The sequence below is a fragment of the Vespula pensylvanica genome, chromosome 15 (genome assembly GCF_014466175.1).
Source record: "Vespula pensylvanica isolate Volc-1 chromosome 15, ASM1446617v1, whole genome shotgun sequence".
In the NCBI taxonomy this organism is placed as follows: Eukaryota; Metazoa; Arthropoda; class Insecta; order Hymenoptera; family Vespidae; genus Vespula; species Vespula pensylvanica.
Window position 1 is genome coordinate 4,473,805 of NC_057699.1, and position 12,529 is coordinate 4,486,333.

Below are 12,529 nucleotides of genomic sequence, written 5' to 3' on the forward strand. Positions count from 1 at the left end.
CTTCGGCGGAAAGAATAATTCTTCTGCCGAATAATAATAATTCTTCTTTTTACGTCAAGGTGCCCATTGTTTCGTTTCTTTTTTTAAATTTTACGTCTCCTTTTTCGAACATTTAATTACACCCTGAACAAATCGAAAATTTATTTTGGCGCTGGCTTTTATTGAATAATTTACACATAAGTAAAAGTATTTAACACATTTCGGATTATGCGGCATAAACCTTTACAAAAAAAATTGATTTAAAATTACTTTAGGAACTCTCCCATAGGTCACTAAATTATTAATTTAATGTGCTATTTAATAGTGTCGGCTAATTCAGATTATTCGGTTACGACGTAATTTTTTGGGTATTAGCAACACAAAAGTAAGAGATAGGACATTCTTTGTTAAATCCTACCAACAAAACACAAAAGTAAGAATATCTTGATCCGAGCATCCATTTTTGGTCAAGATGTTGAGCCGTTCATGGCGCAAATTAAAGGTATTATGTCAGAATGGTAATACATCGAAATATTAAAAACCGACAAGATATTCTTCGCAAAATTTATTACGAAAAATGATTGGATATTTCAATGTGGTAGTGATCCTAAGCCTCGTCTCGTGTTGCGCAAAATCGCAAAAATTTTGTTAGCAGTATTAAACGACCCATATAATTCGAATTTAAATTCTGTTTAGAATCTTTGGATACGCTTAAATTTGAGCATAAGTGCCGGAATGTTTTAGAAATGCTATACAAGTATTTGACATATCCTGTATGGAGTGCCGCAACATTTTTCTATTGTAATACAGGATTTTTTGCAATTTTTGCTTAAAAAATAGTATACAATCAAAATTTTCTATTAAATAGAAGAGTATTTCTTTCTCTATAAATTATAAATTGATTTATTAACATTATTAATTAATTCATTAATTTATCATTGACACATTGAATTATACATAAAAATTCAGAAAAATGATTTGTTCGAAAACGTCTGATATATTAATTTATATATTAAATCGTAGAATATATATTGGTTGAGTAGATCGATGTATTTATATAGATGTTTGTGTTTAATTATTAACTTACATGTATATATATTTATGTAAACATTACAAAAAATTAAAGAAAGATTAAGAAAAAGTTGATTAAAATTAAAAAAGGAAAAAACTAAAAAAAAAAAAAGAAATATATAAAATATATAAAATATATAAAAAATAATAAAATATATATAATAAAAAATGAATTAAAATAAAAAATCAAAAAAATCAAAAAAAAAAGAGGAAAAGCAAAAGAATTCTTTTTAAATGAAAAGATTGTCTACAGATAGGTTTATGTACATTTCTTTCTTAATATTATTTATATCCGACTTATTTCAGTACGAGATGTTTCGCAGTACGAGAAATGTTTCTTTAATGCATATAATTTTTGTAATGTCTGTGTCTGTGTCTGTGTAGTATCGATGTTTTTATGTAAGCTTCTTTTATTAAATGTTTACTTCTCTTTTAAAATTTAGGATATTTGAATGTTTTAGAATGGACAAATATAAAATTCATAGATTAATAGAAATTTCATTGACTTGAAAATTTTAATAAACTATCGGAAATAAACTTAATACTTCATTTTCTCTGATCGGCTTTAAATTTTTTACTTAAGCATAGAGATTTTTGAACATTTATTAAAAGTTTGAGTAAAGTGTAATTATTATTATTATTATTATGGTGTTTTATTAGATATAATCTAATTATAAATTTCATAATCTAATTTTTAAATGATGCGATACTAATATTATTACATGTAATTCTATACGTTCGTTAAATATTAAGTCGGGGGGAAAACATTCTTCTTATTTTATTTCTAGCAATTTATAAATCACTAGAATATTTCGAATTACTTACATTAGACGTTGTAATCAATAGTCGAATCGGCAGCGACGGTTGCATCATCTTGACTCGTTCTCACATTATTGTTCATGATGCGCCGTTTGAAGTATCGATATCGTTTAATTTTATTTACGATTTGCAAACAAAAGTTCAATTAAACTTTTCGTTATTAACTACACGGCACATCCGACATTTTTTCGAAAACGTTCAAAACTGTTCGTTACAGCGTCGCTAATACTATAAAGTCTGATCACAACTACGGTATCGAAACACTTGAACGAAAACACATGCGAAGAATCTTGACACTGCCTCGATCCCTAAATATCACAAATTAATTAATTATGTATAATCTAATTTTGCAATAATGCGATAGTAATGTTATTAGTAATTTTATACGTTCGTTAACTGCGAGATTTAAATATTAAGTTGGTGGAAAAACGTTCTTCGTATTTTATCTCAAAAATAAATTCTTTCGAATTACTTACATTGGATGTTGTAACCAATAGCTTGAATCGGCAGGGACAGTATCTTCTTCTTTCTTCTCATGATGATAATTTCGTTCTCTCTTGAGGAAGACTTCGGTATCGTTTAATTTTATTAACGATATGCAAATAGAAGTTCATCCCACTACATTTTTCATTTTTTATGCACACGACATTTTTTATGCACACAACTGTTTTTCGGACTGTTTTTCGAACTGTTCAAAATTGTTTTTTAACGACATTAGTTCTTTGTCATTGTTGCTAGTAGCATTTTCGTCACAATTACAGTATATAGTTACAGCATATAGTCACAGTATATTGTTATAGTAACAGTATATTGTTATATAAAACACTTGCACGAAACACTGGCGAAGAGTCTTGACACTGGCGAAGAGTCGATCCCTAAACGACACAAATTAATTAATTACGGATGAGATAATTTTTAAATAATGTGATAGTAATGTTATTAATAATTCGTTATAAATGCGAGACTCAAATATCAAGTTGGAAGAAAAACATTTTTTCTACTTTATCTCAAAAATAAATTGATTCGAATTACTTACACTAGACAGTCAGACCATAATCAATAGTCTGATCCCGCAGGACCAGTTTTTTTTTCTTCTTCTTCTTCTTCCTCATGATGATAATCTTGTTCTTAAATTGTCTTCAGTAACGGGCCGTTTTACGGATACTTTGATTACGTTTCATTTTATTAATTAGAATCTATAGATTAATAGATTTCTATAGATATAATTAATTTAATTTACTATTTAATAATAATAATAATTATATTTAATAATAATTATATATTATTAATTATTATTCAATAATTATAGATTAATATGTTTTTATCTATAGAATAATAGATTTTTTTTTTTTTTTAATAAAATCGTTAATCGTTCAATTGAACTTTTCCGTATTTAATCAAACGGCACACAACATGGAGCTCCCTTTCATACTCGTTCAAAACTGTCTCGTAATCATCTAATTCTTTGCCAACGTCGATAGTACCATTCTCATCAAAACTACGGTATTGACAGCATTTTAACGAAAACACTTGAGAAGAGCCTTTATTCCACGTCATCCCTAAACGTCGCCAATTTTCTTAGCAATTTCAATCACGTTTTATTCTCTTTTGTAACAGAAATTCCCAATCAAATTTTTTCTTCCTTCTTTTTCACTTTTATGGCATAACAATTTTCAAATAAGTAAACAAATACATTTCAGACCGTTTCCAAAATGTTCGGTGAAAAGTCGCCTTTAGAAAGCGCGGCAAATTGATTGCTTCTATCATCTGAGTTGTACTAGAATGATATTACCGGCCGGTGAAATGCGAAGAAACGTTTTTCCCAAATTAATACACGACGAATAAGAAATTAAAGTATGGAAAGACTATTAGATTTTAAATATTTCTGTATATAAATAATAATGTCAGGTAATTATGATTTCTACTGCGTTTTTTAATGATATCTACTGTTCATGTTATTACTGTTTACATGTTTGACTATTACACAAATTGTTATCAAATTTGTTATCGAAGATTACAAAAGAAGAGATTTTAGATATAATATTTAAATATAAGTCATTTGTTATCGAATGGAATCAATCAGAGAACGAAACTTTCATGGAATACTGCCCACTTCATTTAAAAAGGTTAGTTTTTGTTTCACATCGTATGCCTTACATCACTATAACGTGTTAATTTCTTTCTATTATTGTAGTAAATAATTTTTTTGTATTATAGGAGTAAAATTTGCTTCTCTGAGAGAACTAGCAAAGTTTCTTGATTTCTATTCTTACGATTGTTAAGCGAAAAAGGAAGAAAAGCTATATACAAATTCTGTATCCTGCCGATACAATACAAAAATAATGAATCTAAGACATTCGAAGATATAGACAGTAAAGTGGTTTTTATAGCTTCAAATATTTGTATAATATTTGAGGCATTCGTGGCTTCAAACAGTTTTGGTATATTTCATTCTAATTTATTTCAATTTTAGAATGATACATTTACTTTTGTAAATCTAATATATCTACTTTTTTATTAGGCATTGTCAAAATGATACCAGGTTGAACAAAATTGCTTATGCAATTTGATTGCAATTGATTTTGCAAAAATGGAAAAATGGAATTTATATCTTATTTTAAAATCCTCCAAAGAAACATTATCTATGGGTCTACGGAGAAGCTTCAGAATCAATTATTTGTATGGCCATGATATAATGTATATCTCCAATTGAATTATTTCAAGATCTTCAAAGAAAAATAGAAAGGATTGTCATAACACACGAGCTGCTCATTTAAATGCTTGTCACACAAATACCAATCAATGTATTGGAGGATTAACCCTTTGATGATATGGAAAAGAAATTAGATAAGTTAAAAAAACCACTTCCCATCGAATTTGAAAAGCTTTCCAACAAAACGGTTTGATCCAAGTGGAAAGAAAAGCAATGACAAAAGTTCGTGAAAGCAAATCAAAAAGTTCATGAAAGCTGCTGAACATTCAACCAATTGATGAGATCACTTTGCTTTCAACTTGGCAACATTATTCAATTAATTTGGAATGAATAGCCGTCCATTCGAAAGATGACGAATGAATGATTGGAAAAATTGCGCCAAGCAATCGAAATGAAAGAATGCGTTAGATAAATATTGATGAATCGGCGGGAATACAATAGTTGTAATTTCAATTATTAAATATAGAAACATATTATACAAACAGGAGCAATGAGATAAAAGTACAAATACTATAAAATATGCTTTAGCAGCTGTATAAGCGACTACAAGCACAGTATCTATACAATATATAGCAGGTAAAATATTTTTTAAATATTTATTATAAGCATGTTTTTGTTATAACTATTTATATTATAATGCATCGATTGTCATAGGGTCTGCAAAATATTAATCCACAAGTTATAGAGAAAGAAGTATAACAATACCGAACACGTCTCTAATCCTGCTGTTCTCTCAACGGATTAAAACGCGAGTTCGTTTCCACGTTATCCAAGAGATCTTTCTTCCAGCGCTACGTTATTATGGTTTGCTCTGTAGGAGTTCACGTCACGTTGTGTACAATTATTTTTAAGAAAACGTCCCACAAAGTTTTACTATTCTCTCACAGATTTACTACTGTACTAGGTCTTATATATCATATTTATTGTATTCTATTGTATTCTTGTATTTATCGAAAAACAAATTGTATCTATCCTATATCTATTTACGCATATTTATTGTATTCTATGCATTTATCGACAAACAAATTGTATCTATTCTATGTCTATGTGTATATTAACTAAATGTATTTAGATATACTCTCTTGTGGAAAAACAATATATATATCTGAAACTGAAAAGTTTGTTTTTACACTTTATTAAACCTACTGGCTCGAACCTATATAATACCTATTGTTATGTGTGGGTTAGAGGGAAACACTAACACAGCCTTACACATCAATGAGTAGACTTAGTTCGTATTTCGTCCACATCTTCGTCGCTGAAGTTCCAATCGTTAGGAGAAAAAGGAGGCTCAATAGCTGCAGTGAAATGTCATATCATAACGTGCGACGAAAAAGTGATTTTTAAGTCTTGCAACTGATTTTTTAAGAGTATTTTTAAAAGGGGTATGTTTATATTCGTCTATTTCTATACAATTTGTTAAAAATAAAATTTATTAAAATATCTGGAAAATCAATGAAAATGCAGACAAAATTCAAAAAAATTGTATTTCAAAAAAAAAAAAAAAAAAGAAAAGGAAAGAAAAGCGTATCTCAAGTCTATTAAAAGTCAATCAAAAAGATTTGTGATGTTTCTTCGTCGATGCAGTATCGCTGGGCCGAGTATGCAGCAGTTTCAATCTTCCCGATATGAAAGTAAGTTATAAAATTTTTCTATAAATTAATCTAGATGATGTCGCTAAAGAACTAAAAATTGATCAGAAAACAATTTTGAACCAATTGAAAGAGGACGGAAAATAAAGAATATTTCATTTTCGAGTTTTTCATAATGGCGTAACGCTCCCCCTTCATTTATCAAAGGCATTTCTTTCGACCGGTTTTGGCAAAGGAATTTTGGCAAATTCGAAGGGGGATCATCGTCTTCCTAATTTATCTGATATTTTTATCTATCTCATAACGAAATAATTGCCAAATGTTTCGCAATAAGTACTTTCGCGACAAGCATCTACTCGAGTAGCATTTAAACGTTTTAATTATGGCTTAAAAATGAGCAAAAAAAAAAAAAATCGATACATTTTTAAAAGTTTCCTATAAAAAAAGAGAAGGATGCGACTAAAGCCAAATAAAAGTCAATCAAAAAGATTTGTCATATTTATTGATAGATGCAATGTAAATGAGATCGATGCAATATGCAGAACGTAATAGCGTTAATGGCTTTCGATATGAGAGTAATTTATGAGACAATTGCCGTTGATGAAGTCATTAAGGAATTAAATATTGACTAGATAACATTTTCGATTCATTTGAAGGATAGATATTAAAAAAATATAAGAAATATCCCGTAATGGCATAATGTAAATAAAAAATATAAAAAATATAATATTAAAGATATATAAATAAAATATAAAAGAAATATTCCGTAATGGCGTAACGTTCTTCCTTCATTTTTCAAATGCATTTCTTTCGACCGATTTTGGTAAAGGCTTTGCAAATTCGAAGAATAAATAATTTATTCAATTTCTGTATCTATCTCATAACGAAATAATTGTCAAATATTTTGCGATAAATATTTTTGCGACAAGTATCTACACGAGTAACATTTAAACGTAAATTATAATATCTTGAAAATGAGCAAAAATAAAGAAGAAATTCGATACATTTTGATATCGCCAAGAAACTAAATATTTTGAACTATTTGAAGAAGGATGGATATAAAAAGAGAAATATCATATTTCCGAGTTTTATAAATTCCGTAATGATGTAACGTTCTCTCATTATTTTTGCACGCATTTGTTACCGCGTTTTTTTCGGCCGGTTTTGGCAAGGGCTTGGCAAATTCGAAGGAAGGTCGTCTTCGTAATTTATTTCATTTCTGTATCTATCTCATATAATTGTCAAAAATGTTTTGCAACAAGTACTTTCGCGACAAGCATCTACACGAATAGCATTTAAACGTTATTGTTACATCTTGAAAATGAATCTTGGAAAAAAAGAGAAAAAAAAATGATACATTTTGAAATTTTACTACGAAATAAGAAAAAGATACGATTCTAACGACAGAAATAATTAGTAGCTCTGATCGATCGCAGCTGGTAACAGTGGGCGTGGCTCATGTTCGGTTCAAGCGTTTTCAATATGGAAGTTATAATGTAGATACTGTTGCTAAAGGAATAATCACCGAAAATAAAGTTACTAAACGAGGATATCGAAGCATCGGAATTTCTGACTTAATTTTTGACAGAATAAGATTTCCTTCCTTCGACTGTCTGTATAGTTAAAAATAAATGCAACAAAAAATGCATCAAAATTGAATTACAGTAATCAACGCAGATATAAAATTTATTTTTCGGACGATAAATATTAACTTATTAATTTATCATTCGTAATAAACGAATATTGATTTATTAATTTTTTATTTGTAATCAATGAATATTAAATTATTTAGCTTTAATTAAATTTATTTGCTTGACTGGGCGCTCGGTCTTACCGAATCCGATGCCATCGTTTTTACCTATGTCTACATTCATTACTGCATTTTGAACCATTATATTAAATATATTTCTCATTTGTAGAGGATATTACTTCCTGGTAATATAATAAATGTATTGACAAATGAAATGGTCCAATATGAAGAAAATGCTATTATGTTGGCAAGTATTTATATTGCATGAGAATGTAGATTGTATATCAAATTGAATTCTAACAGAGGTAAAGGGTAGTTTGTTATTTGTTCTTTTGAATCATAAAAAATGTAGATATCGTAAGCACTTTTTACTTTCGTTTATATTCGAATACTTTCTCATATAATAAAAATCGATCATAAAGGGGAAGTATCAAGTCGACTAACAAGCGATATTCGAGATATCGATAGTACATTCAATATATACATATATATATTTTTATTCCCGTAATAATGCTATCGTCTCAACTGACAGCTGTTATCTTGTTATACATGCCAGCTATATCTATATATTATTTACTATTCCGTACTAGGAAACAGCCTAATTTGTCTGAAGATGCAGAAAATCAAATTGCGAAAGCTATAGCTGCATGAGTAGATGCTATCAGATATATACGAACGATAGACTTAGTATTACACTGCGTACTCGAATGATATAACAATGTAACATTAACTTTTATAATGATCATCTTTTTACAGATGAGACCGTTTGCAGCAGAAAACCGAAAAAACAGAAGTATCTTTCGAAGAAGTTTAAGAAGCATCCGAGTTATATGAAAATTTAGGATTTGGTATATCGATTTATTTTTCAAGCCGGAATTAATTTGTTCGAAAATGATATTTTACTTCGTACCGTGCTTTTCGTTGGCGATTTAATTAGTTCCAAGATCTCTCTTTTTCCTATATTTCCGTAATTTTCTTTGTAAATTATAATTATTTCTCTTTGTAAAATCCCCCGAGAAATTTGTTCTTCTCTGAATATTTATTTCAATACTGTTCGATTGATAAAAAATATTGCATTAAAACTTCTTTCGCGATATTATTCCCTTTTCTCTTTTTCTGGATTATTTTAATTAAAATATTTACTTTGCCTTATTACGTAGTAATGAAGCATGAAATCAGAGAAGATCTTTGATCATAATTATTTTTTACGTTATTTAATCTCTCTTTGGCGTATTTCCTTTCAATAGACTTTTCGCAAGTCAATCAATTTCCTATTACGCGGTTAAAAGAGTCAAAAGGGTCGGTTATGGCTTTGATCGAAATGAATTTCCGGTAAATCCCTTTGACGTCTACATATTATTTTTGTTTGCTTTTATTCTGTTTGCATGAATATACATTGCCCCAAGCATTTTGCTTCATATTTGCTGATCGCTTCTTTCCAAAGAATATTTATTTTTCCGATATTTTTATAAAGGTAAAAATTAGATCAGATGGAATTAATTAGCTTCAGTAGTATCTCCTGTTTATTTTTATAATTATTATTAAACATTACCTAATTAGTTTCTTCCTATGATTATCATATTTATATTACTTATATTTATATTATAAGAAATTTATATCATAAGAATTATTATATTTATATGGAAATCGAATAATCCTTCACCTACTACGTGAAAAACTCGTCCTTCACCTACCATGACCCAATTGAATATTCAATATTTCCGAAGTTATCGGATATTATCGTTTGAAACAGTGTTTTTAAAAATTTAAAAGTTTTTATTTTACAAATTTTATAGGAATACATTATTCATCGACGGTGACATGTGCCTTTGGTATAGCTCGAATTTAAAAGAAGGAGAAAAACGAAAATACACGTCTACCTTATGCGTGTGATGGAGCACATATTGAGTTACTGTAGTAACGATCTGCAATATTTTATTATTGAGGATTATCAATGTTTCCATATATTTTTGCCGACCTTTTGAAGATATTATAAATTGCTGGATTTAAAAGCAAGGTATTTTCTTTCCTTTTTAAAAACCTTAAGGTTTTCCTTTTAAAACAATTCGTAAAAATACGTAGCAAGAGAGAATTTATATTATTAGAAAATACCTACTTTGACATCATAGAAAGTAATCCGATATAACGAGACTAAGATGCTTCTGTTTTACCAAGGTCTATAGGTGGAATGGGAAAACAGCATTTCTTTTTCAAAGGAACTAAAAGCAGCTTTAGCGAGGGAGTATAATCGATTGGGAGGTAGGTCGACAAGGTCCGCCGACGTCGTATCTGAAATCTGTTTGAAAGCAGAATTCTTCTAACAAGGTAATATTTTGTAAGAGGAAAATATTTCATCGAAAAATCCTATTCATGTCTACCTTTTTCCACTCTGAAAAGAAATCGACGTTGTTAAAAAGAAAGAATGGAGATCGATCATAACATTGAGAATATTCTTATATGTCGATCTAACGATGATTTGAACTGCACTTGCTTAAATAATCATAGACGCGATAACAGTATTTATTTCAAGACCATCGGTCTAATTAGAAACGAAGAAACAAGAAAGATTAACTATCACCCTGATATGAAAAATCTGTTAATCGATCCTGAAGTAGAAGGAGAAGAAGAACAAGGAGAGAGAAAAGTTGAAGACGAGGGTGAGAACTAGGAGCTTATACGCATTTCGGATTCAATCGATGATCGATTTTTCACGTATATGACATTTTAAATGCAGATATTTAAATCCGTAAAAATACATAGTTTCAATTTGTTTGTTATAACATTCAGGACGTGTGTTTTTAAAAAATATTCCATATTCACATTTTATAAAAATATTCTAAAAAAATACTTCAAAAGAATATTCCACTTAATTCTTATTCCGAAATTCAACATGGATTTGTACGAATTAATTTGGAGCTTTGAGCAAATACCCTCGTTATACCGGATTTGATAGGGATTTAACAGAATGAGTATGAGTCAGCAGATGTATCGTTAGGTACCACCATATTAAACGCTTTATTATACCTCCCTCGATCTGCGTCAGCTCTTGAACGACGCATTTAGGTAGGGGTTAAGTGGTAGAAGCACGTACGCACGCTTGTATGTGTATAAACCCTCTTTAGAGAATAACCACTTCAGGTATAAAAGGTATATTTTCTCGTACATCCCTCTCAATAAGCTCGTAGCGGAATATTGCACGATTTGGTTGGCTACGCGATTTAATTAGCCGCTTACGTACCTACGTTACTCAATTAGTAGTCTAGCTCTGCTTTGAGAGCAATTTACTACATCTATGATTTAATCTCTTTGTACAGACAACTAAATTTTCGTAAAATTAAAATAACGCTTTTTTCGAAACTTTAAAAAAAAAATAACGCAATAATATTTCTAGCTGCTGATAATTCGTATTCTACATCCTAAACTACATATTGTTTATTTTTTATTGCGTATAACGCATAAAACATACAGCAGTGATTTTTTATTACTTTTTTATAACGTTTGGAATGGCATTATCCGAATGATTTAAGTCCTCGAAAAATACATATACGAGGTAACACTTCGTCAACGTTCACTTTTAATTATTACTTAGGTGAATAATCAAGATCTCTACTATTCTATCTTTTCCTGTCGAACATCCATCAGCGATCAACATCAGGTAAAGTATAAGCTATAAATGGTGTAGAAATATACAAATACAATCCATCTAAATACGATGTTTCAAATTCTGTACTTCCTATCCTTTAATTAAATATATGTCTCAATCCTTCCTTTCTTTAATTAAATACAAATAAATGTAAATAAATAAATTCCCCAAAAAATATTAAAAAATATTATTTATTACGAATAAATAAATTTACAAAAGAATTCCCTTCCTTTGTAAAAGAAATTTACATGAGAAAAAGATAGAGAAAATCCGATTCCTAACTAGTAGAATGATAAAAGGATACGCATATATAGTATAATCGATAGGGGGAATCAAAAGGGGAGAATAGAATTGAGAAGAAAAGAAAGAATTGTAAAGAGGTATTTGTTGCTACGGAAATATCGATCCAAATTTAACCGTGCCACCTGGTAGGGATTACAGGGGCTGTACTTCCGTTGACGAATCAAATACGTAGGATAGCTAAAAAGTGGGAGATGTAAATGGCGCATGCTCATGATAAGGTTTTATGTGGGATGCGGGGTCGTGGAAGAGCTGATAGACAGCCGGGATTTATTTCATATTTGAATATTACGGTATTCTCGAAAAGAAGCTCCATTCACTCAGGCGCTCTCCGACAGTTGTGCCATCGTGACACGGCCTGATTCGTTTTGACGTCTAACAAAGATTTATTAATATACAAAAGTGAACTTCACATCTATAACAGCATCCAAAGAGCTCGAAAAGCGATCGATAAATTTGTGAAAACATCCTTTAGGTAAGATAAATCATATTTGAACTTTATAACATTCAATATCTGACACAAAAATTTCTTTTCATACACTTTTTTCTTTATATAACGTGTTATAGGCAATAGTATAATTTTTATTTTTTCTTACATCATACATTATTTTATATAATTCTTTATATAATTATATTTTATATAATTCTAAAAAATATTACGA

General features: G+C 29.4%; 3 long non-coding RNA genes across 3 annotated transcripts in view; 2 read left to right on the forward strand and 1 right to left on the reverse strand.

The window, feature by feature from the left end:
* LOC122634515 overlaps positions 1-3,030 on the reverse strand; it is a 4,722-nt gene extending 1,692 nt beyond the window's left edge. The window contains exons 1-3 of the long non-coding RNA XR_006328405.1: positions 2,906-3,030; positions 2,346-2,744; positions 1,876-2,177 (exon numbers count right to left, since the gene is read on the reverse strand). This is a non-coding gene — a long non-coding RNA (uncharacterized LOC122634515). The remainder of the gene's footprint in view (positions 1-1,875; positions 2,178-2,345; positions 2,745-2,905) is intronic.
* Positions 3,031-4,109: 1,079 nt separating this feature from the next.
* On the forward strand, positions 4,110-5,627 carry LOC122634517. The gene is made up of 3 exons (XR_006328407.1): positions 4,110-4,310; positions 4,391-5,158; positions 5,237-5,627. It is a non-coding gene; the product is annotated as an uncharacterized LOC122634517 (long non-coding RNA).
* Positions 5,628-6,177: 550 nt separating this feature from the next.
* LOC122634516 lies at positions 6,178-9,917 on the forward strand. Its single transcript, XR_006328406.1, has 3 exons — positions 6,178-6,216; positions 8,681-8,772; positions 9,721-9,917. It is a non-coding gene; the product is annotated as an uncharacterized LOC122634516 (long non-coding RNA).
* The last annotated feature ends 2,612 nt before the right edge of the window (positions 9,918-12,529 follow it).